This window comes from Falco punctatus (assembly GCF_963210335.1).
Source record: "Falco punctatus genome assembly, chromosome: 1".
Lineage (NCBI taxonomy): Eukaryota > Metazoa > Chordata > Aves > Falconiformes > Falconidae > Falco > Falco punctatus.
In genome coordinates, this window is record NC_137580.1 from 11,029,307 (window position 1) to 11,051,734 (window position 22,428).

Genomic DNA, 22,428 nt, shown 5'->3' on the forward strand with positions numbered 1-22,428 from the left:
AGTGAAATTTCATGGTGATTTATTTTCATTACTGGGGAAAATAAAAACAAATCTCAGTAATAATAAAAATTATTATCATTATCATTGTTATTGTTATTATTATTGTTATCATTATTATTGTTGTTGTTATTATTATTTCAGTTGTATTCATTATATTGAGTGACCTGACAATTTCAATTTTACTCATGAAAGCTCCTGAGGCAGTCGTTTGGCTGAACATAAATGTTATTTCTGAATACTGCATATTCTTCCTCACCTAACCCACACTTTTTTTTTTTTTTCTGCAATTTTGCAAGTTTGCTAACAGAAAGGTAACCCATTATGATTACCCTTTTTGTAGTTATGTATATGTGAATATGTGTATACGCATACATGCACATATACAATCAGCGCTATATTTAAATTAATTTTTAAAAAGGTAAGGTTTGTAAATTATAACGAAGCCAATGACATTATATTTGCCTTGTAAGCTATTTTTCATTCTTTTTTAAAGGGACTCCGATTTTGTCATCAGCAAACAGAAGAAGCTATCATCTTTCTTTTCAAATATTTATGCCCAAATTTTGCTTCAGGAATCTTACTTTCTTTTAGCAGTCCCCAGCAACAGCATACAGTTTCCAAACGGCTATGACAGTGTGCAGCCTCCACGGCAGATCCGAGCCAAGGGCTATTTCCTTAGACATCACTGTGCCTGTATTTGTTCGGGGAGAGGCTCAGTTCGTGCATCCAGTCAGGTGAACATTTGTGACAAAATCTATCCTGAACGTAACAATTTTGTCTATGTCAGAAACTTTTGCTTGTGGCATATGGTGCATATATATGTACGTATACCATCACAAATGTGCTTTTTGCACGCTGAGCTGTACTCCATAAGGGCCTTCCAGAGGGAGCAGCCATTTTATATTCAGTTTGGATTCACCTTGTTACAGATAGATGCATATCGTGATATCTTACAGGAATTTTTTCTTTGTTATTTCTTCTCTGTTTTGCAAAAATAAAAGAAATTTGAGCTAGAAAGGTATACATCGCTCATTGAAAGTTTACAGAAGTATGAAAGAAATTTCCTTTTGCATACTGGGCACAGTGGAAGAGCTGGGAAAAATGTTTCAGTGGTAGGAATGTGTCTAGTATCCAAAGCCACAGAGGATGTGCTTATTCCATGTAGGTACAACCTGGTAGGAAAGGAACATTATCCTAGATTTGCAGCTCAAAGGGCATACACAGCTTAGTGCAATTAAAAAGCATCTCTGAAATTTCATTAAATACAATAATTAAATGGCATATAAAGTCTAGTTTGCAAATGACCTGGTCTCAGCCTGGAAAACTGGCATTAGGTTTATAAAGAACAGTTTAGGACGCTTAAGTATCCCTGAGAAATCACTCAATCTTTCCTGGAAATCTCAGAAGTAAAAGCAAGCCTGGGTACAAGTTCAAAGCCTTTACAGGCTGTTGTAGTTGCTTTAGGGTAAAATTTGGGTAAGATCTTGAACTGCCAAGCTGCAGAGTAGCGAAAGCTGTTTGTGCCACTGAGCTGATCGGTTCGGTTCGATTCAGGAGCTGGGGTTTCTCTGGAGACATTCAAACCCCACCTCGACATAGTTCTGTGCAACCTGCGCTAGGTGACCCTTCTTTAGCAGGGGGATGGACTAGATGATCTCCAGAGGTGCCCACCAGCCCTGACCATCATTCTATGGTTTCAGCTCACCAGCTGCTGCGCCCTTTTTGACCGTGGAGTAAGCCCTTCACCCCTTCCCCTTCGCCCTCTGGCTGGCAGAGCGGTTCTCTGGCTGCAGTCAGAGGAGGCAAAAGAACACGTGGAAAAGGGAAGGAAGAAAAAAATGAGTGGGCAGGAGAACCCTTCCAAGTGCATGCAGCTCTCCTACAGCCTGTTTGACGCATCTCAGTGGACTGTGCGCTGTAGGAAAAGAAACATGTCACTGCTCTGAAACTGTCTTTTCTAATTCAGTGCATCCATGTATTGTTATAAATCAGTTTCCCAGTCACTGAAAGATACAGAGACAAGAGAACAACTTTGATTGTTAGCTATCAACTCAGATAATGAAAACTTTCTTTCAGCATTAAGCCGACAGTGTATGAAAAAAGACTAAAAATATAAATTAATGCCCACGTGTTTTGCCTAGGAAAGGGTCCCTTCTACTCATGTGCCCACATGCTCACCAGAGTCAGGCATTTACATTCATCCCAGTTCTGGGCTTTTAAAGGACATTTTTAAAGCATCTGGAATTCTCCATTACAAATTGCAGCCACTTATGTTTCCATACTCTTAAATCCTAATTGAAGTGTTGCTGGCTGGCAAAGCCGTTGGATAGTCAAGGATCCAAGCTGCCATGCTGGAAGTTAATTTATCATGATTTTGTTAGAGGTTAACATAGAAGCATACTGATAACCCTACGCACGTTACACTTGGCAATGCTATTTCACAACCAAGTTCTTTGAAACAGATGCATTCATACACATTTTTCTGCAACTACACCGGTAATTTTACTATAAACCTACGTTATGATGAAGTAATGATGGATAATGCATATAAGAAACAGAAAGATAATACTACTCAAGTCACATTATTGGAATGCTGTACTTATTCCAAGGTCAAACATGTAAACCAAGGAAATTCTGAATGAGTAGAGTGGGTGTTTATTGACACTTAGAGGTGCTTTCTTCTTACATGTACCTCACCACAGTAGGTAGTCTGCTGTCAATTCCTGATCTTTTTGGATAAGGAGTTAGGAGCATATGTGTGATCTACCAGCCTCACTTTGTCACAATAAACAAAATGCTGCTATCCATGAGCACCGCATGAAGACAATAGATATGGTCTTCATATTAGCATCTCTGCATTTGACAGCAAGGATATGTTTTGCCACATGACTAAGTCTCAGGGCAGACAGCTTATTTAGGTAACTTTGGTTTACCAGTTTCCCTCATAAAGAATGAAACATTTCTCTAAAGTATAATCTTTTGACCTCTAACAGGCTAGTGATTTACAGCCCCACAGACAACACACTATTTAAAAAAGCTTTAAGGCGCCATTTAAAGCTTTTATGGTGAAATCTTACTTCTAATAATACACTTGCTGCTCTAAGTTCGGACAGTTCTCTGAATAAAGAAATGCCTGTCATATGTTATAAAATGAAGAATTTACTCATGTTATAAATATGTTTTACTCTAACCTGTGAAAAACAGCTGGGAAAATATACTGCTATATACTACAATTTCGTAGTACCTGGTAGTAAAACAATGAGCAGTGGGGGCAGAGCAGGAGAGAGAGGCTGCACGAGAAACCCCTGGATGTCTGATGGAAGATAAAATGACATCTTTGATGTAAAAGCACTCTAACAATGTAAACTAGAAGGATGATGTACATAACCATTCTAGTGTAATGGACATGATTTTCACTTGGACAGATAAGATGTTATTTAGATTCTGTCATGAAATATAAGTCTTCATTTTCTTTATACATTCAAGTAACTAGATTTTCCACTCAGCAAAGCAGCACAGTTAAGTAAGTCAAAGGCATAGCATCAGACACTCAAAGTTTAAACATCCTCTCTCTTGTGGGGCTGTGTTATACTTACTCTACTTAGACTGCTGGCTGTAGTAAATTTATTTCTAGGTATCTCAAATGCATAATTCCTGTTTCTCACAATAATTTCTAGATAAAAACTGGCCTGCGCTCCTGTTCATTTGCCTTTTGTGTTGGAATGGAGAGGAGGAAGCAGGACCTTATACAGACCAACTTTGCGCCAGCAGCCAGTGCAAGCACTTTGTGTGTAAGGGGAGTTGGTTCAGATTGCAACAGCATAAAGTCAAGAGCGGGTAATTTATTGCATGCAAATGTCAAGCTATCTTTTCTATATATGGTTAAGAGCCTCATCCAAAGACCCTTAAAGTCAGGGGGAATCTTGTATGACTCGAGTGTTATTCAGATCAGTCCAAGAGAGAGGCTATCAGAGCATTTGTCATTACATAATAACATCTAGAAAGGATTTCTTTCCCTTGCCCTTTTTCCTTTCCAAGCGAAGATGTTATTTAGATTCTGTCAGCAAACGCAAGGTTTTTCTTTTTTATATATTAAAGTAACTAGATTTTCTACTCATTGCATCACTTTATGAATAACAATCCTGGACATTTCCAGGACATGTTTTCTCCTCCAGCTGTCAAAATATTTAATGCTTTGAATGTTCAAAATTAGGCACCACAGTTGAAAATGCTATACTTTTTTTCTGCAGCTTTGGGAAGAAATGATACCTTGGTCCCACCGGACCATCTAATACCAGTTTTCTGCAAGCTTCTGGGATAAACTGTGGCTATATTCAGGGTACTCAAAGCCCTAAGTGCTGTGATTTTCAAAAAATGTATTGAGAGGCTCTGGCTATTAGTTTACCTTCCTCTGTTGGACATGTGGATTGAATTATCACTTTTAAGCTCAGTTGTGTCTTTTGGGAGCAGGATACAAGCAGATGAAGAGAAGGAGAAATTCCTTGCCAGCTGGAAAGAAACAGTGGGTGCAGTCTTGGGTATTAGCAGTGACTGAGCTCAAAACAAGAGAAGGTATGGGAAAGAGGAAAGGGTTCACCGAGCTGTTGGGCATCTCTAGAATGTGCATCGTGGAAGAAAACAGCCCTGGGGTGAGTGGAGCTGGAGAAGCACGCAGCACTGCCTGGATTGCAGCTGTCTGGATGCTTCAGGTGACCAGCAGAATGGGGTCCCAAGATCAACATTTGAGACCAGTGAACAGACAGCATCAGAAGCTGGGAAAAATGCTGCAGGGGGATCAGCTAGCAGCTGGCAGTACAAGAAAGAGGGAGAAAAATCCCTGGAAGCAGCAGAACAGAGCCAGCCACCTGGCAGGACAGGGAAAGAAAGGACCTGATGAGAAGCTGCAGCTTCTTCCTTTGCTTTTCTGATGATCTGAGCTCGAAACAGCAGCACACTTCTTCTGCAGATGCTTAGACAACATAAAAGCATACTGAAGTCAGCAGACTGCAAACAAGCCTAACAACGTAGTATAATTTCTGTGTTCCTGGTAGAGCTGGCCAGGATGTTTTCAACTAATCATAGTTTTAGCAAAATATGCTGTTTCACCTAAATTAAGACATTTACTGGAACCTGTTTCTCTCAACAAAACTTTAAATGAAAATTTGTCTGAAGACCAAGGTCATCGAGTAAATCTCCTTCTGTTCTGCCCCATTTCTCACAATATTTGAAGGTGGTTTTTTTAATTTCACCTGCTTACCAAATGAAAGTAAATCACAATTCTCAAAAACTTTCACCAATAGGAATTTGTGAAGAAACCCAAACCAAATCCAGTTCCCATCTCATAAAGATTTCAAAATCCCATTACATTCTAATCTATTCTCTCCATCCCAACACCAGGAAAGCAGTGTCTGCATAAATCTGCACTGTGCAGACATTAGTCAATATGTAGGTAAAAGAATCACAGAACAAAGCAGGGAAAACATGGCCACTCTCCCCTCTTCAGGTGAAAGACCTAATAAACAGCAGTGCTTAAACTCAAAGACGACTTTAGAGGGAAGATGCATTATACTTGTGGAAGAACTTCTGTAATTCATTTTCATATTGATTTATCAGTACATAATATTCATTTGGCTGTCACTAAGCTCATTCCCCGAGTTCAGTAGTACTTTTTCTGCCAAAGATGAAAAACAATTAACTTCTCTGAGAGGGAACAGAGAACAAAACTGTGGCACTTACTCCTTTCTCTGGTTCATGGGCCTTGTAGCAGCTTTATTTTGATGTAAAACTTTCTTCTTTTTATTTTGAGAATTTCAGTGCTATACCTTCTATCATTTATTGCTTTGATGGCTGATTTCCTGATAACATGCAGCCAGGCAGCATATCCTTGATACGATCTGTATAACAATATGTGTTAAGCTTATTTTTTAAAAATCTTCAAATACTGTACTCATTATCCAGAACAGAGGCATAGACCACAGGAAGACATACTTAAAAAGAAAAATTTTTAGGTAAAACCTGATACTATAGAATAGTATAGATAGTATAGAATCAATGACAATTTATTTTAAAAATGTTTCTGAAAATAAATGGGAATTAATTAGGTTCCTTGGCATAGGGAAATGAAGTAATTTTACTGTGCAGCGATTTCTCACTAAACCAAGGAGAACTGGTAGAAATTTCAGGAATCCCTTAGCAAACTCTGAAACACCAGCTTTCAAAAGCAAGATTTTTGAAAGATGCTTAAACATCCAAAATCTGAATGATCAGAGCAGGAAACTTTGAAAGTACACTGAAATCAATGAGTTAGGAACCTAGACACAACTAAAATACCAGTCCAGATAAATCTTTAAACACTTCATACCTTTAAAAAACTCTAAGCCTGACAGCTTCATCAGTTATGAGAGTACAAATTAAGACCCCTAAATCGTGCATGTGCTTTTGGTAAGTTTTCATACTATAACAGAATTAGATTAATTTCTGTATAATTTGATGAGTGGAGGACAGAAAGCAGATGTTATTGGTCTACACTGTGATGTACAAAGTCAGAACCCCAATCCTTTCCAGTGGACTGCTGAATGGGGGCAAATTCTTTAAATGTAAGGACAAAGTCAGGATGGCCAATGCAAATAAAGAGCTGGAAAACAGAAATGGCTGTATCCAGAAAGGATACACCCAGAACTGTATGTGCTCAAATAGGAGCAAGTGGAAAACCCTAAGATTCTTAAAGAATTGGTGCAAGAAAACCTTAGTATTACAGCAAAAACTACAAATTAATCAGTCCAGGCCACAGGAATAATGCATGAGTAAGAAACATAAAATTTATATAAGACGAGGGGAGGCAAATCCAGCTGCAGATGATATTTTAGTGAAGTAGACAAAGTGAGCTTTTTGATTATTTGGGTGACAGGCATAATCCTGGAATTTACCTTTTTTAACAAAGTGAATTCAAAAGAGAGAAGAAAGTTCAGTTCTCCTTAGCATCTCTTTCTGAAGATAACTTGCATTATTAATAAAAGACTAGATTATATTCCTCTGAAGAGAAAGACTACTGTATCCCAAGCAGATGTGTTATTAGAGATGACACTTTCCCATATTACAGCAACTTTTGAGGCTTTTATTTCACAAAAATGTAAAAGTAGGATTGAAGGATGATTCTGGAGACAGGAAGAAGGGGCAAGTGGCATAAGGGAGAAGTTATGAGGAACTTCTCTTTTATGCAGCCTATTTTCTTTAACAATACTTTTATATAGGGGTGGGTTTTTTCCATTTTCATTTGTGTAGTCAGCTGGTCAGCTTTTTTTTTTTTTTTTTCCCCTGGACAATTGGTATGTAAAGAATGAACACGGCAACAATAAAACCTTAAAAAAATTATGTTAGGGATTTTTTTATCAGGATATAATATAGAAAGGAAGTGATAAGATGAATTTAGCAATAAAGAAGTGGATTTTAGAAGAAGAGCAGTCATGTCTCATTAACTGCTATATTAAAGGGGATACTTTTAATGTCTTCTTTTTTAACTTGCAAACATTACCAAACTCTAAAACCTGGCCCAACAAATTTTAATGCAAGGAATAAAGCAGAGATTCAAACACTGAATTGTGTTCAGATTTAGTTCAGTATTAGCTCTATTCTTTTCTTACAGGTGAAAAGGAAGATCGGAGAGTGAAAGTCCCCATCTAATTGGAAAAATGTAAATGAAAAAAATTCAAGACATTAGTCAAGGGGCACTGCAAGTATGGCTCATCAGCATCACTCTATGTGTACCTCATACCGTTAGCCTTGAATACATATGTGCGTTTGTTCCCAGGTCCTCTCATCTTCAAACTGAAATTCTGTATGTAAATAAGCAAACTGTCAAGAAAGATGTTAACAGGACAGTTACAGAATGAAAGTAGGATGCTGGTGACAGAGAAATTTGATATTGTTGGAGAGGCAGAATTAATTCTTGTTTTAGTACTTCCAAAGAAAGCTAAAGGTCACATCCTGAAAAATGCAAAGGTGAAATGTTAAAAGGTTTTATGATGATGATGCTAAAGCGGACAGATCATTTAAAGTATCTGAAGTTTGCAAGCCTTTATAAATTCAAGTAAGTTGTAAGCCAGGATGGAGGAGAAAAGAACAGGAACTTTTTATACTTGCTTAATCCTTGATAGTCTTGAAAGTGCCCAAACAGGGTTAGTAATTTAGTATTGATATTTACAGAAAAAAATCCTAAATGAGTAGTGCAGACCTATACACTCAGTAATATTAAAGTAGAAATATCAATAAGAAATGAGATACTTACACATAATTTAGAGCTATTTGAAATAGCTGAAGGCAGCATGGTTTCTGGAAATAAATCTCTCCTTCGCTGACATGCATTCTGGCCAGAGGGAAGAAGAATTGAGTTAGCCTGTAGGTAAAAGCAGAAGAGAATTTTAAGGAGACTTTGAGTTAGTCCTAATCTACAGCACATCTTCTCAAATTTGAAGCTCACAGATCATTGTGTTCTGGCCCAGGTTTGGGATAATTTCTTGGTAGATGAATGAAGTATTCAATGGGACTTTGTTCTGAAGTCAGCTATAGTAGCATGCTAGCAATTCAGTCCGTGTTTCATCCTTACCAAGGACTTATTTTACATATATTATGGAGCCATGAAAGTTATCTAATCCGTATGAGCAAACTTAAAGGTAGATGAGTTTTACCAGTTATAACCATCATTGACTCATGATGGTCACTGTGATACACTGTCCAACTTTGAATTGCAATGAAATTCAGTGAACTACTAGCCATCAGTGGGTCAGCAGAGCTTCTACTGTGTCCTGGGTAGTTCTTGTTCTTTCAGCATGCTTTATGACTTAGACACCAAACAGTCTGAACCCCCCCCCCACACACACACACACACACACCACCACCAAAAATGGATTAGAGTAGGAGTACTTTATCTTCAAAAGGACCATTGTTACTATTCAGTATCTTATTCTAAATATTGTATCTTTTCATCTTAACTAATGTAACACCTCTATTACCAGACCCATGCTGGAGGGTCATGTCTCCACCACCACCTCTCCTCCCTGACTTCCAGATAAGTGAAACAGTGCACAGAATAGTTATTAGATTAGCAAAGCTAACATGCTAAATTTAGAAGGAGCTACCAGACTTTTATTGGATAACTAATTTTTGTAAGTGATAATGCTTTAAATGGCAATGTAAAAGGTGTGTATTTCCAGACAGCCTAAACATCTTGTGGACAAAGCAAGTGAGAACAGTGCACCAAGAAAAGGTTTTCCAATACTGTAATACCGAGAGAGAAGAGATAGTGAGATAAATAGATTAGATTCAGAAAAAAAGTTTCTACAACAGTCATCAACAAGAAAGCCCTTCCCATCAATTTCTGGGAAAAGAAAGGAAAAAAAAAAAAAAAAAAAAAAAAAAAGAATTAGAAATTACAGTTCCCATCCAAACTTGAGAAGCAGGCATCTAAAGCAATTTTGAATAGTCTGGGTTACTTTTGGCAGGCTGTGAGGTCAGAAGAATATCAAGGAGGAGTTTCACTGGTGCAGATCCTGAGTCTGAACAGATTTACTGTTTGCCATAGGTGCTGCTGGTGTTACAAAGATGTAGACTTGGCACACTGTCAAAGTTTCAAGAGGACTTAGAAAGTGCTATGCATGGAAAGGCTGTTGAATTCACAGCCTGAATATCACCCTAGAAGAATAGGTATCATCGGGTATGATTCCTGTCTGGAAGAAGCAGATGATCTTTCTTGTATATGGAAAACCAGCATAAGCCAACAATCTTCCCTGCTCACAAAAAAAGTAGATCCCTTGACCGATGTAGAATTAGTATTTATTTTAGCAAAAAAATTCTTTATTTCAGTCATGGAGGAGTTCACCTGGCATGAAAAGACAAGGTGTACCTGGTGTACAGGTAATATCTTTTCAGCTCAGCAGCAGCTGGCTCAATAATTCCCCTAATACTCCTGTCATGATTTCAGCACATGGAGAGAAACTGAGGAAGAGACCCACACAGCTGCCTGCTGAAAGCCCCATGAGTTCAGCCTGCCCACTTCCTAATTCTTGCTTTCACATTAATAGCATAAACAGTAGTTCACAGTTTATTCAGCCACCTGGATTTTCTTATTCAGATTTTTGAAACTATACCAAGAACAAATTCAACCCCTTGTTGGTTTTGGTTTTTTCTCTCAATGTTAACTAAATTAGGTCTTGAGCATTAGCTTAACAGAGTTTAATTGCTTGTTTTCTCAGAGCACTTCATCTCTGGAGAGCCAGAGGTCTTGCCTGTTAAAAGTATTTCCATGTCTTAAGTAGATGATGGACTTTAAAGGAACTGGAATTAGTGAAATACCCTCATGACGGAGTTAATAGGTATCCCCGAAACAGTGTGATTTAGAAGACGCATTGTGTTTCCAAAGATATTAGATAGGTTGTGCTTCTCCTAGCAATAGGTGTCATGTTTTTGTCTATAAAATATGGAAATTGCTTTCAGATCTGGAGCCGAAAATAATACCTGGTTAATATATTCAAGAGAGCGTCTGTACTTGTGCCTCAGCTAGTAATCATGTTTATAAGGCTGTCATTATTGCTCTTGGTTTGAGCTCTGTTAATATATATGTATTTTTCAAAAGAGAAGTACAACACAACATTTTCAAGTCTTGCAAAGTAAACTATCATCCCAGGCCTTAGTGTTAAGAGAGGGAAAGCAAGCGTCGAAAAGACAGGGAGCTGTTTCTCATTAACTATTGTAAGATGTCAGCAAGATTAAGGTGTCAGGGTTTAGAAAGATGAAGAAGAAAAGAATTGCTTAGCAAATAGGCATAAATGAATATAAAATGTGAATAGAGGGTTCTAGCTTCTTCGAAGGGTAAAAATAGGCCAGTAGACATTACATTGTGCTATAATCAACTCATCCACTCGATCCTGACCTTCATCTTTATAAGGTGAGACTAGCGGGAGCAAAATGTTACCGTACAGGCAACGCTGGGAACTTTCAGAACCATTATTTCTGAAAAGAAATGAATATTCAAAGGCCCTTTTGACATAATGAAGGTTAAATCCTATATAGAGTTTTGCAGGCCCATGCGAGCGCTGTCTGGGGCTCCAAAATAGCCTGAGTTCAGCCTGTCTGCGAGCTGCCCGGGAGCTGTACGGCCATGTTCAGTCCAGGGCCGATCCTGTGCTTAAACTGGTGGGAAACGGAACATTAACAACCCAGCTCACAAATGCAGCTACAAAGGTGGGCAGAACAAGAGGCCTGCCAGGAAGAAAGCGTCACATAGGCATACATACACCCAATCCAGGGCAGTCGCTCGCCTGCAGAGCGTTTCACAACTGACTCTCAGAAACCACTTCAGGTACTGCCTGCTAATACCCGCAAATTGCCAGCTCGTACCATCCATGTACCTGTCACCTTGCCTGGAAAATACCTGAGTTCAGTTAGGGAACTATGTTTGCAGCTGCACCTGCTAAGGAGAGAAAGGTGACACCATTTTTTCTAGAAGACAAGTAATCCCAGGCAGAAACCACCATTCCTGCTTTTCAGGAGGGAGGGGGGGGGGGGAGGGGGAAAGGACAACAAACAATTTCTTGGCTGCCAACAAAGAGTACAGTAGTAACACAGTGCCACTTCAGAAAACTATTATTATCCTTGTGCAAATGAGTCTTAGCAAATTGTGGACAGCATTCCTGTGTTGTTTTCACCTGACTTGAAATCACAACAGTCACTTATAAGTACAGCGGCCTTCCGTACCTAGGCCACTGCTCCACAGCCATGAACAAGCCATTTCTGAAACCTAAGGCCACTTCTAGCATCTTCCATTGATTTAAATTATGAACCAATTTAGCTAGGCTGATGTAAACCCCAATATAATTACTTTGTATCAGATTTATGCAGACAAGAAAAGATACATCTGTTCCCTCAGCAACAGTTTCGGTCCAGAAATTGTGTAGGCAGTGTATTAGCTTGTGGCCAGCCTTCAGCAATAATAATTATCTCGTTTTGCGACTGAAGCTGCTGGAAGAAGGTTGGACACACATCGCTCAGGACAACTCTAAATCACACCTTTAACACTGATGAGATCAATTTATTTTCCACATAATGTTAGAAAAAGGAGTATACCAATGCCTCAAACCCAGTGCAAAGCATTTACCTCACACTTTCATTACATTGATGGAAAAATCTCATGTCTCCTTCCAGCGATGTACTTGCAGTCACTCTGTAGATCAGGTGTGAATTTGCTTTGTGTGTAGTGAGGTGCTGTTTGCTGTATGGCCAGTAACAGTGCTGGCAATTCCAAAAAGATAGGAAAAAAAAGCGCTTCATTTTGCTAGCTGAGCTTGTAGCCCTTTGTTACCCACATGTATAAAGGTGCTCTTTGTTATGCTTTCTTTTTATTTATTTGGTTTGGAAATGTCCCTCTCTGTTTTGCTGTGTTATAAAAGCTTCACTCTGTTTCCCATCTGCTGTCCTTGAGAGATCGATTGTGGAGCATTCATCAGTGGAAACATGAGGCTTTTTGCCACAGTTTCTCTAAAATTCATCTTGCCAGTCACATGCAAACTGAAATGGGTCAGTTTTCATCAGCCTTGGCATTGAGCCCTTGTGCTCTCCCATGAGCCCTGTCCAATCATTTAAGAGGGGTGGGAGTGGGAAACAAATTATGTGACTATTAATTCCAGTTTTCTTGTGCAGATGCCAGTACATCAAAAATAGATCTCCCTGGGCCAGAGCACTTTGTCATGTTATCTGGAGTAATACTAGTTTGTGAATTATGTCTGGTCAGTTTAGTGTCTCAGTTTGGTCACATTAATCTCTTTGACCACTGCCTGAATCACTGAACTCTGCCATCTCATTTTTCATCTTGCAGAAAGAAGTTGTCTGACTTTTTGTCTAGTGCCTGGCACAGCGATTGCTCTGTTGACCCCATAGCAGTCAGAGGAACCCAGAGGTCTTAGAGGCGGCAGCAGGACCAGCCACAGAGGGTACTGCCTCATCAGCCTCAACTATCTCATCCATCCCTTAATGGCCATGCAAACAGCACAGTAACCCCAGATGATGTAAGCTATCCCATTTCACGTACCTTAGCATGTTAACAACTTGCTGCCTGTCCCAAGCTGTATGAACACAAAAAAGTCTTGAATGCACAGACAAAAATTAATTTTTAAGTACTAGAGAATTCTATATTTATACACATGATTTACAGTGCCAACAATATGCTTCCCTGTGTTCCTGTATTGAGAAAATAGACAGCTAAGCACAATACATTCACTCAGTATATATAACCTTGATAAGCCCATGTTGCAGATATAGTTTTGAAATTCCATTTTTATGGACCTATGTAGGTTTATTTGCCTTAGATGTTTAAATGATCCATAGATTAGGAAATATGATTGATAATTTCAGTAAACAGTTTAGAAAAACCCCTACAGAAGGTTCAGAAAACATTTGCAAGTGAAACATGTCATCCTGCCAGAGGATTAATTTTGACTTTGTTGTCAGTAAAAATATATATTTCAATATGCTTCTTCTTAAACCAATAAGTGTTAAAATACACTTTTTCAAAAATTAGAAGTTGTATTTAAAATAGAGTCTTTTTCAATTAAATGTGTACAGTTAAAACAAGTAAAAAAAGTCTTTCTACTGTGGAAACCTATAAAAGGTAAGAATGGAAAAGTACTTACCTGCTAATGCTACAGAAATGTATAACACAAGCACCTAGATACTGTTGTATGGTATCAACTCAAGATATTTTAGAATAGAATAGCTCAGTTGGAAAGGATGTACAGTGATCATCTAGTCCATTTGGAAACTAGCCTGTACACAACGCAAGAAATATTAGGTTGCTTATAATAGCTATTTATCTAGAGGCCTTTAGAATGACATTTTATCAAAGAAAAAAAAATTACCTTTTCGCCTTTTTTTTGGAAAAGAACTCAGATCATTGGGGTTTATTTCTGCCATAAAGGAACAAGGGAATGGAGTTCCCTGTGAAAACATGAGTAGTAGTTTTGGGGTAAAATGAAGACTAACTGTCACTAAAGGCAGAAAAAAGCCTAGCACATCCCCTTCCCTCCAGTCTCACTGTGTCATCCTTTTCCATTATTTTTTTTTTACAGTTGCCTCTGATTTCTTAGCTTCCCTGATAAACACAAGGGGGGGGGGGGGGGGGGGGGGGGGTGCTCAGAAGCTAAACAAATAGATTAACTACATTCCCATAAGAAAGAAATCCAAGTTCATGAATACATTCTTATCTCTATGAATTCCTTTGAGATTTTGAAAATTAGAGAAGTTGATAAACTTAAGATTTTGAAAGAGAAACTTGAACTGAAAAGTGTCAAAAGCAATAGTTTCCCAGAGATACATCACAATTTTGAGAAATGTGTCAGGATTTGATTTCACCTTATATGGAAATGATAAGTTGTCTTAAAAATAGAGATATATTTATCTGTTGTAGAAGGATGACCTTCCAGGATACCGCACGATGAATTAGATGTATTCATAGTGCTGGTAAGGGTGCTTAAAGTGGCTATATTTGAAGAATCTACCCATCTTTACAAGAGGGACTGAAGGGGAAGAAAAGTTGTCCAAGGGACAGCAGCTGCAAATAGCATACTTTTTCAAAAATTCATCTGTGATCAAGATTATCAGCAAATCAAGGATTTGTTAATAATGCAATATAAGCCACTACTAGCTGCTTTTGTATCTGTTACAGAGGTTGCTACATTGCTCAAAATAGGGTAGAATAAAACTGTACAAGCACTAAACTCAGCTTTCTGATAAGCAGGTTTTAAAACACAGTATGATTTGTTCTAACAGGATCTTCTTTAGTAAATGGTGAAATGAAGTAAGAGAAAGGAATAGATAGTGAAATGCAAGACCTAATATTTCCAAGGAAAATCTTATTTGCTTGAACATGGAAAAGAGCTTTTAAACATTATGAGCCAACCATAGCGATCAGTAAAAACCGGGTGTCCTCATATTCTGGGCATGGATGTTCAACTTTGTAAAATTCAGTCTATTTCTCTATAAGGCTATGCCTGAAACAGATATTAAAATGAAGCTGAAATGTAGAGTAGGGTCTACTTTGGGGGGAAGAACTGAGAAAGGCCAAGTTGTGAATTGAAACCAATATTTCATTGCTAAAGATCAACTGTGTTAAAAATAGTGAGAAATTTAGAGGAAGAGCTAACTTTGAAAGAATCACCCTCGAGACAGGACAGTAAACCTCCAACTGCCCTAAAAGAGCTTTTGCCAGGAATTTAGTTACAAAAGTTTATTTCATCAAGGCAAGTTGTCAGTCAGCAAGTATTCTGTTCCAACACTTCTGAGTTTCTTGCGAAAAGATACACCACAGATTTATACCCAAGACAGAAATGACAAAGGTCAGTTCAAGAGTGGAAGAATATTTCAGAATTACTCAAGCTTTCTAGCTTTGTTTAGCACAGTCAGGGAAAGGAATACCTCTCTACATAAAAGAAGGTCATAACGAGCACTGTGTTAGGGCCCTGCTATATCAAAACCACAATATTGATAGCATCCCCGTGACAATAGAAATGCGAATGAAACAGTGAGGAATAACTGCATTTATGAAAGGGCTCTTTTATGAAATATCTCCGCTTGGGCCACTTGCCTCTGTCAGTGATACACTGGTGGAGAAAATATTGCTGTTGAGACGTGCTGTCAGTGCCCATAACCTCTCTGGCCAGTGACAGGGTAAAAGCGGGGAAGTTTTAGGAAGTGGCACTGTAGCCTGGTCTTTGCTTTGGGAAATTCCTTCGGACATCAGGTGGAGTTGAAACACGGAACTGCTACTCTGCCTAAAGACCATTCTCCTGAAGGGATGACTCGATCCCACGGTCAGTGCAGCATGTGGTAGATGTTTCTGCTATTTGAAGTAAGAATATTCATCTCTTTATACAGATGCCTTATCTTCCAGACAATGCAGTAATCAAGGCTCAAAGCAAGACTGACACGGACAAATCAAGGTTTTCTTCTTTACTCAGCATGCAAGGACCTAAGCTGCATGAACATAGAGACACAAACAGGCAAAACTACAGGTGCCTGCACTCTGCTCCTAACTTCTAGTATGGGTTCCACCTACACCAGGCAGATTCTCCAGACTCGTCACTGAAGCGTAAAGGTTAAGCAGCCTTCTGAATGGAAGGCTGTGATTGATCAGAAACAAGACTGATTTTAATGTGGATTGCATTAATGAGAAAAACACGAAGGGACATTGAAGTATCATGTTGAGGTAGCACATCCAGGAGGACAGCAGTGACTCTCCACAGTCTCAAAACAGCAGCAACTCTCTAACTCCACCCTAGAGTCATCTCCAGGAGGGCTGGGCAGTCCAGCAGTGGAGACTGACTCACAGCCTTCTTTATGGTATCTTTGTTATTTATGAAATAGATAGGATTTCTCCCTGTCTCTTACCAGCTAATGATGTATCTGTCACTGGATATTGTCCCAATTATCAAATCAGATGATGCAAAAAGAACTTTAATTTCCTTGCTGGAGTTCTAAAATGGATGAGGAGAATTTTAGGGTGAGGTATCATTCCAGCCTAAGGACAGCTGGAAGTATCAGCCATACTGGGAAGAAATGAAACTGAAACTTCTGTCTGGTTCAAGGGGCTCAGAGAAATCCAAAGTTCTGAAAGAATTATTTATTTTAAGTAATGATAAGTAAACAAGTGGATCTTCTACCTATTGCGCTGGGTGGAGAAAAAATGACACTCCTTTGGATAATCAGGGCTGAACAGAATTTAACAAAATTAAGATAACTCTTGCAAAGTGTATTTGGGTTTCACAGACAAAATTTAAAGAGCAGACTGATTAAATATATTCCAGAATTTACTTATAAGAACAGACATCTCAGTAGAGCAATCACTATGTGATTACTTTAACTGCCACAAGAAGGATATAAGGAATGGAATGTAGCTACATAGATGCTGTCTCACATGATTATTTGCAAGAAATCCTATGAGGAAAAAAAAAGAAAATCAAATAATGGACAGAAGGACTAGCGGAAAGTATGAAAGAAGTGCTTATGGAGTTAGGTGCAATTTGCAATACAGGTTGCCAATGAAATATACAGAACGTCAATATTTTCTTTAGAACCTTAGATTAAAGATTTAAGCGATAACATTGAAGATGGGAACTGGAGTGAGAGCTGCTGCTGGGGAGAATGCTGCAACTATCAGACATATTCACAATGAAATGGTAGTGATGCTTAATGTCCAGTTTAACACTTTTAACAGCAAAGAACAAATTATTCACAAAATTAAAGCAGTTGATTGATCACCGAACCTTTCAGTTTCCTAGGCTGATATGGGCTGGAGTGGCTGGGAAGTAGTTTCCTCAATAAGTGGAATGAATACCTCAATGAATAGCTTCATTGTTGGCCCCCAAATACCCTACCTCACATTTAGTCACATTAGGGATCAATCCAAGTCACGTTTTCATTCGCTGTTTTCCTTTACCAGACTGGAAATCCTGAGAGTCCTGTTGAACCCAGAAGAAAAAGAAATGGAAATTATATTAGCATTGAATGCACGCTTCTGAAAGAAATACATGTGGGTAGACCAAACATATAAATTCTGATTTTCTTTATTTTGAAAGAAATTTTGTATATTAGCAAAAGTTTATACAGCTCTATCGCTCTTTTCCCCATCATAGCTTATTGATTAAATTCACTGAAAAGCCTCTGCAAGAGGGAAGTTAATGATTCAAAGAGACACATAAGTGCATTTTAAGGATTGCTAGGAAGATAGAGTAGAAGTATGTGTAGACAAGGGACTATGGCAGTTCTTGTGGAGCAATAAATCACACAATGAATGTGATGTAGCCCTGATGAGTGGCAGCCATCTGCACCCTCCCATCCTGGCACCTAAGAGGTACAAGACTGATGGTGGGTTTTTCTCTGTTTATTCCACACTTACTATACTTTCACTGCAGAATGCACAATTTGCATTGTAATGCTAGGTACTGTAAAACACGGCTATTAAAGGAGAATTTTCTAAATTAAGAATGGCTCAAGCCTAACTAAGTATTGCCAGAATTAGATTATGTTACTGGGAACTCAGACAAATCACGCTCTGAGTTGTTCAGAAAACCTGCTGGTGAAGGTGTTCAAAAGGTGGAATAAATAGAATAAATAATAAAATCAGAACTTTCAGTTGAACTTGTCTTGTCCTTGTACCGTCTTTGAGGGCAACCAATAGATATGTTTTCAAAGGCTGTTCCAGTGGTTAGAGCAAGTGACATCTGCATTTGACTCACAGCACATGCAAAGAGTTTATGTCAAGAATCATTACCACTTAAATGAGGGTCATCTGGTATTTCAAAAGAAAAAAAAACAAAACTCAAACCTCTTCTCATGGCGGGGATTATGGCAATATAAGATGAGTCTAAGCTCATAGTCATGCACAAGGGCTAGACTGCTTTGCCCACTCCTGTTAGGCAGCATGAGTGTGATACTCGGCGTGTTGGTTGGCTGAGCTCTCCAATGGGCGCTGTAGTTTCTCTGAGACAAGGCTGCTTCCACAGCTTGTATTTGTACAGCACCTAGCACTGTGATTTGTTCTGAAAGCACGTGGTACAAAGAATATATTATAATTGTAATGGCTTCCTAACTGAAGTCCTAAGTCAAACATGTCAGAAGTAATGAAACTAGATTGGAGGATGACTGATAATACTAATCATTACAGCTATGATAGATTTGAGAGTGTTGAAAATGTACGTGGCTACAGCTATTTCTGGAAATAATGATTTTGAGAACTGCCCGTTTCCTATGTTAATCTCACTGCTTGATTAATGCTGGCTCTATCACTCTGAACCATATAAATCGAGTAGTAATGTCATTGCACCTTTTTAACAACTCCAGAGCAACTGTTAAGTTTGATTTGACAACTGTGGTGTCTGCTTAGTTTAACAGAACTTATGGCAGAGAGTCCTAGAAGATTCCAAGTGCATTTATTAATTTGATATAAAATGCGTGAAAGAAGCACGCAGAGTTATTTCTTTGTTTCCTCCCCTCAAAATTGCAACTGGGCCAGTAACTCTTAATACAAAGTTAATTTAGTCAAGATACTTGGGAGCCACTTGGCTCTGTTTCTAAATTCCTCCCTTTGTCCTTCTCAAAGCTCTTTGAAGTGTTACTCTGCGAGGTGGATGTTGTAATGAGCCTGTTTCTAAGAGGATCAAAGTAGCAGAGCTGCCCAAAGCAGCATCAAAGATACACAACAGAGAGCCCTTTAATGAGCAAGAGGGACATGACTGTCTTTTCCCCAAAATAAACCCCTAAAACAGGATTTAGATTAAATATTTAAAATTGAAAATTATTTTATTTTGTCTGGAGCTTGCTAGCAGAAAGCAAAAACCTCAAAGAGAAGAGGAGACTTCTCCAGCTGACTCTGCTAAAAGTTAATGACTGGCATTTGCTCGATGCTTCACCACCACTTAATGAAGTCCAAATACCTGTGGCCTAAGCTAAAGGTGGCAGCAGCAGCCGGCACAGGCACAGGCAGGATAGCAGCCTCGTGCTAGAGCAGATTCCTTTCCCATGGATATGAAAATAGAAAGCAAACATACGGCAGGAAGCTGCGGCAAACGCTGCGGAGCGAGAAGACAGCTTGGAGAGGGAACGGGGGAAGGGTGGGAGAAAAAAAAAGGAGTGGGAGGCAGGACTGGACATGTAAATTATGTGCCAGGAAATGAATTCCTTATAATGTCTCTTGCCAGAAGCTAAATCCTAGCAAATGTTAAGTTGTCTTTTTTCCCTTTCTTTTGCTCTTTCCACTGTTCCGCTGAGGGTCAGGGAGGAAGGAGCAGGGACAGGAAGAGGGGCCATTCAGTGTTTACTTACTTATTGTGTGACTGAACTGCTATATGATCCAGCTTTAACATTAGAAGGCATGTGACCCCATAAAAGTGACGAACAGGATAATATCCTGCTTCTCATTACACATGGTTTTTCGACTTACTTTATTTGGCCACGGGGATCCTTCAATATGTTCTAGGGATGAAATACCAGAAGAAATGTGTTTCTGTTCAGAGGCTGGATGTGCTTATTGCGCTGTGTTCAGTAATGAAATGGGGGCTTATTTTGTTTGACTCGATAGCTATCTGTGCAAATATTGCTTCAACTTAGGTTTGTGTTTGTTTAAGGAATCACCTACTGCATCTGTCAGGACTGCAGAAATGTATGCCACTGACCTGCGCTTAACTTGGCTATAAAATGAGAAGACTTGTGTTTAAGGTTAAACCTGTATGCAGGGTTGGGAGGTTTTTTTTAGAATTCAGCAGAAACCATCTGGCAGAAAGTTAAAAAACCCTAGTAGCAAGCCTTTAGCTGCCGAGCAAAGTACAATTCTAGCTTATGAGAAATCAATGATATATGATGCAGAAAACAGAATGACTAATGAAACTGGACACAAAATAGTTATATAATACGTTAACATTTACTGGACATTAAGCATGAAAAGTAGCCCAGGCAACTTTTTTCCTTCCCAGCCCACACAGTTTGGGATACCATATATCCCAGCATACGCAATGCCATGGACAAAACCAGTACCAGTTCCCTTGAAGAATTCTGTGGGTAAAAGCACTGGACACTTCCAGACCTAAGGAACACATATCTGATCTTTTTTTCTTTTTTAATTAACTGCAGCACTGCAATGGTCATGGGATTTTGTACATAGTAATGTTTTTTAACTTAAGTAAAGTTAAGTAAAATGCTGCTTTTCAGCAAAAGGTGCTGAGAAACCAGAATTTCCAGTGAAAGAAATTGCCTGGAAAGCACAGCTCCCACTTTCTTTACTTCACAGGGTAAAAAGTACATGGCTCTTCCTAGAGTACTGTTATCTCTGGAAATGTAAATATTTATGAATGCTTTTATCATATTGAAATCAGTAAGTCTTCAGAGCTTTAAAAATTAACTAACTTTCTGCATATCCATTTCTAATGAGGATTTGTTAACCTGACAACAATTGGTTAACCTAATAACATTGGAAAATCTTGACCATTGTGACCTGGTTGACATTTTACAGCAGATACAACTTCTAAGACATCGATAGCGAATACACCTTCTGAAGTTGTCCACTGTAGAAATAGTATATGTACACTCATGTATATATGTAATTCATCATCCATGTGTTTGTGGGTCCACCACTATTGAATTGCTTGAAAAGATTTTGATGCTACAAGTGAAAACAGAAATTCTTAGCATCCACATTCGTCTTTTATGTTCACATTTCCATCTCCTAGAACATAAACCACTAAAGAATATATAAGATGTAAAGAACATAGCAATAGAAAAAGAAAGCCTTTGCAATATCAGTTTTAGATGTGAGATAACATATAAACACAAGAACAAAATGAATAAGAATATCAAATGAGGTGTCAAGCTTTTGAACTTGGATTGTTGAAGGCTAATCTTCACAAAGAGCATCAGTCAAGGCTTTGACTCACAGGGATTTGGGTGCAGAGGAGATGCAGGGCCTACGTTGTTCCACTTTCTTCATATGGTATGAAATATGTTTGATTTAAAGTGATTGTCTAGAACTGTTCCATCTTAGTGTCAGTTCTTCACAGTGTCTTACAAAAAATTAATAATTTTTTAAGAGTGACTTATTCCCCCCTGAATGTTAAGCCCTTTTTGAGCACCATGATTTCTACTGATTTCTTCTGCTTTAATACCATGTATAGCCTATATTACTCAGTTCTGGTAATGCTCTAACTGAGGAATAACAACTGTTACATAAGAATGTTTTATTTCCCACATGGGTTGAAAGAATCCCTAAGAACCTTTTAAGCACTCAGCTTGAATTGTATTGATCTGTTTTCCTTACTAACACAGATTAACTATATTTTAAATTAAAACAATTGGAAAGCAGAGTTCTACTCAGCATATACAAGCAATCGTTTCTTAAAAGTGCTAGTTCAAGCATTTTTTGCTATACCTGTAAGGTGGCTACATCTTGCTTTTGAAAATTTTGGGTACAAAAGGAAAAGGACATTTCACTGAAAACCATATCATTAGTTAGTGTCAAGTTCTGGCATATTGCTCTCCCAGGAATTTACTGTACTAGTTTAGTTAGACACTGTCTGAGCTATTTGCTGCAGTCTTGTTGATTTAATGCTGCTAAAAATGAAGAGAGGAACATGTACTAATAGATGCTATATTAAGTGCTCCATAAAATCTTGTATACAAAACCAACTTGCAGCTTTCTCACACATGTGTTTCAAAATGTAAGCTTTTGGTACCATTAGTCATAGCTTTCAAAGGTTTCTCTGATAAACCAGTAATTGCCTAGTCCCTTCTGAGTAGTGGTTTTCCCATGAGTATCATCAATGAGAAACCTTCTTCCCAAAATCCACTTATGCTAGGGAAGAGTCAAGAACAGTTCCAACTGTCAAACCATAGGAAGGA

The 22,428-nt window shown here is 38.5% G+C and overlaps 1 protein-coding gene across 6 annotated transcripts in view; it reads right to left on the reverse strand.

Moving 5' to 3' along the window:
- Positions 1-22,428, reverse strand: part of PCDH18 (protocadherin 18) — a 49,177-nt gene that overhangs the window by 25,008 nt on the left and 1,741 nt on the right. Inside the window, exons 3-4 of one of the 6 annotated variants that reach the window (XM_080402660.1) lie at positions 17,455-17,501; positions 8,285-8,392 (exon numbers count right to left, since the gene is read on the reverse strand). The exons of 1 other annotated variant lie outside the window; for it this stretch is intronic. The gene's annotated coding sequence lies outside the window, so the exon portion shown is untranslated. Of the gene's footprint in view, positions 1-8,284; positions 13,966-17,454; positions 17,502-22,428 lie in introns of those variants that run through there. 4 more of the 6 variants (XM_080402659.1, XM_080402658.1, XM_080402657.1 and 1 more) reach the window with 4 other exon arrangements.